Raw genomic sequence first — 4,046 nt, 5'->3', positions numbered from 1 at the left:
CAAGTAGCTACTTGAACAGAAAAGGATGTTCCTATTCTATTCTTTCTCTCGCATAAAAATGAGAGTTTACCTTCAAACTGATATGTGTGTTTAATCTCCGACAACTATGTATGGTGCCGGAGGTTTATCAATGTAACTGAGCATGTGTTGGTGGGCTAGTTGGTTAAGCATGATTACAAAAACGGCGCCGAATAAAACAACACACGAAGAAGGGAAACACGAGACAGCACGTAGGCGCGCCTACGTGCTGTCTCGTGTTTCCCTTCTTCGTGTGTTGTTTTATTCGGCGCCGTTTTTGTAATCTTGTTATCAATGTAGTTTTAAAAGTCGGTTTTGTTAGGTTGACATTTAGGAGGGATGTAAACACAGCTGATATTGTATAATTTGCCAAACAACACCCCTCGGACAGCAGTTGCCTCTGTGGGTGTACGAAGTTTTAATTCCTGGCAGCCAGCACCACTGTCGACAATGTTAGCCACACCACCGGATGACATGACACTGTGACGGCGGTCTCCCAAAAAATGGCATATGGTCGGAGAAAATGTCTCTGCATAGGCCTTAAACGTGTCTCTGGAACACACAACACCGTAAGGTTATACTTCTATAGAAATTATTTGATGTCATCGAGATTGTGAAGGAGACCTCGGAGATTTCAGTATAATATTCGTTAATCCATGTTGAATGTGGTTTTTGTGATTTGTGTTTAGCAAAAAGGAGTTAGCTCACAGAGCTCTTTCTGAGCGCCGCGATGCGAGCTTTGTCTATTTTTAGAGTTTTTTGTGATATTCGCGCAGCTCTTTTGGCGCTACGGGCGCCGTCTGAATGGGTGTTCTGTACGTCACCTATTCCTAGGCACTTGACAGCCCTTCTTTCGAGCGGTTTTTTAGAGGCCACACTTTGGGAGACGAGACCGGGAAGTCAGCAACCCGGTAGTCGATGACCCTTTCTTTCGGGACGGTAGAGCAGTGCTAGCTGCAGGCAGCAAGGGCGCGGATGGCGTCACATCTGGCTCACTGTGTGCGGACCGGAGAGTCGCCGGAGGCCGCTGTGGCACTGCCCCTGACGCGTCACTTCGGCAAAACTGATTTTATGCAGGTAGGGCACCCGCCTGTATGGTTTTCTGAATGATATATTTTTCTTTTGCTTTATTGATAGAATTTAGCTTTCTTGTTTCAAGGATGAGCACGACCGCGAGTATGCAGCATGCTTCCTCATCACAGTTCATAGAGTGGAAATAGTTTTGACATGATTCAGAGAGGTGCTCATTGGCACCGCATTTCGCACACGTCTGACGGCTTTGGCACTTGTGTGAACTATGGCCAAATCGCGGGCACTTAAAGCATCGCAGAGTGTTTGGGAGAAGCGGCCTGCTCCGGATCTCCACATATCCTGCCTCGATAGTGTCGGGCAGGATGCTTGAGCCAAATGTAAGGATTAGGTGTTTCGTATCAATTTCTTTTACATCACGCCTCATTTTATTTCGCTTAACATTGATCACACACTGATCATTCCAACCTTCTAGCAATTCGTGTTCACAACAGCATCGGAGGCAACGCGGTGGTAGTATTCATGGTACGGTGTGCGGTCACTGGTACTGAAAAACCCCCAAAGGACACAAGATTGGGCAGCTTTTCTTGATTTTTCTGATCGCAGAGCCCCGGAAGTACATCAATGCTTGCCATTTTTGATGCTTTGTAACCGTGGCCGAAAACTTCAGTCAAACTTCTTCAGTCAAAACTCCTCAACGTCGTTTCAGGTTTACCAAAGCAGATTTCATAAAGGCAAGGAAAGTTCGGTGTTCGATTGCCAAAAACAGAAAGGCTTTTTCAATGCGCCCTCGTTTCTGAGGGCATTAAGGAAGTGGGTGCAGGAAGTTGCCATAAACCTACGTAATAAATTCGGCAGTGGCGCCATCCACCCGCTACGGAGCCCAACAAGTGACGCTGCAGGACCTTGAAAAAGTATGTCCTGCATACGCCTATTTTGGTGCGAGAGACTACTAGACTACGGAGATCTGTATGAGACTACTGTAGCCAAATATGGTGTACCTAAGGTTGGCTAGCCACACAAGGTTGGCCCTTGCTGCATAGAAAATTGGAAGTTAAAAAACTAAGGAAAAGACAGAAAAGATCCAAAGTGAAGGAGAACAACGAAGATTGGAGAGAAGGGTAGCAAAAACGAACTAGCAATTTCACCCGGGTGGGTCACTCTGGGGAACCAGTTTAGGTAAAGCGCATGACAAGAAGGTGTGTTGCCACCTCCGACGGGCCGTAGAGGTCCAAACAGCCGGTGCAGGCTCAACCCCCGGGATACCCTTTTTCCCGTAAATGGGTAAGCTGCGCACAGTAAGACACGTGAGCGTGGAATTCTCGCGTGCTCGGGTACGTGGTGTCACAACACAAGAAACGCCTGCCGACGCAGACGCATCTGCGATGGTGAAGCTGTAAAAAAAAGGACGCACACTCAGGTTGCGTTCAGTTCTCGAATGGGGTATACTATTATAGAGTTTGGTTCTCCGCCTACGTTATGTGAGCTTGCGACTTTAGGCAGAGTAGCTGGGTACTTTGTCGCTGAAACATTGAGGCAGAAAGTACGCGCCTGTACCTTAACTCTGAACATAAGCAAGCACAAAATTAATAAGCTGCACACTATCACGGTACAGGAGGCCGTCACTGGTGTATGCTGACCAACCTAATGCTTGGGAGAAGTTCTCGCATGGGCTAGCTGGCAAAATATCACTGATGGCCGATATGCCCGAAGGAGCCGATCGCATTCCCTATTCTTCTTTCTTTATGCGCCTCGCAGTGACTCCATGACTTGTGGTAGAATACTACCCATGCATTCCAAGGAAGGGAGCTGTGAGGGGGGGGGGGGGGTAGCAATATTGAGGTAAGCTGATGTGATTTCCAGTTTTCCTGTGGCGAGGTGGGGTGTTGACGAATTGAAACTGGAATGAAGTCCGTGTGAAACATCCTGCTCATTAAACGTCACGCACACTTGGCGCGATCAGCCGGTATATGTACGTCGTCAACCTCTCGGTGGATAGCACGCCAGAACTCTAGAAAAAGAAGGAATACCTTGGAGAGAAACGTGATGTTTACTAGTACTATCTAATACTCTGCAACTTTCTCAGTAGCACCTAAGTCGAAGGACACAGTAGTAAGCAAGTCAATAGTCATAAAACAAATGTTCCCTAGAACATATGGGGAGTGAAATAACCAGAATCGAGCAATTATATATGTGCGAATCTCTAAATGATAAGCGGTTTTGAATCACAATTTAACAACAGCAAGATAGGCTACAGCTTCACATTTTTAAGTGTTTACTCTTTGAACATAAGTACGCACAAAATTAATATTCCTCAACGTTGCACACTGGGAAGAAAGTTTCTAATATTTTTCTTTTATTTCTTTTTCTTCTATTAAGGCGCTATAGTGTGTATACAGGTTGCTCTCCCGCGGACTCAAGTTAACCCAATCGAGCGCCGTTTTCCGATCACTGGAGCATTTTGTCCGTACTTTTATTTGACTGCATCCCGTACGCCGCGGTATGCGTGTGCTCTCTGCTCCGCTTACACACGAGAGGTGACAGGTATTCAACCGAACGCGCATTGTGCGGCATCAATGGGCAGCGCCGACCACCGCTTCTTTGTTGTCCCTCCCGGACGACATCAGGAGAGGCGCGTCGTTGGCGTGCCATCGCTGCCAATAAGCAGTTCGATTCAAGAACGCGTGAAAGCAACATGTGCCCTTTGTGCTCCTTACTCAGTAGCCCAAACGAGCCACTTCTTGTGAGTCCACTGAGCTGCCTCCCGCGATACTAAGACGTGCGAGTCCACAGGCTTGCCGAATTCGCTGCCCCTTGCCAGCCACGGGCCCCTTCTCCTCCTTCGGCTAAGCCCCCGTCGTGTTCTCCTTGCTGATTGTCGCCGAGACGTCACGGAGCCTAATGAAGGCACGATTGAAGGGTTCTGCCGAATCGGGGAACAAACAACGGAGCTTTGAACCGGCCAGGCATGACAGATGGCGACCCACGTTCGCGACACC

The sequence above is a fragment of the Dermacentor albipictus genome, chromosome 2, assembly GCF_038994185.2.
Source record: "Dermacentor albipictus isolate Rhodes 1998 colony chromosome 2, USDA_Dalb.pri_finalv2, whole genome shotgun sequence".
Classification (NCBI taxonomy): Eukaryota; Metazoa; Arthropoda; class Arachnida; order Ixodida; family Ixodidae; genus Dermacentor; species Dermacentor albipictus.
The sequence above is the reverse complement of the archived record's forward strand: the minus strand, read 5'-3'. Positions refer to the sequence as shown.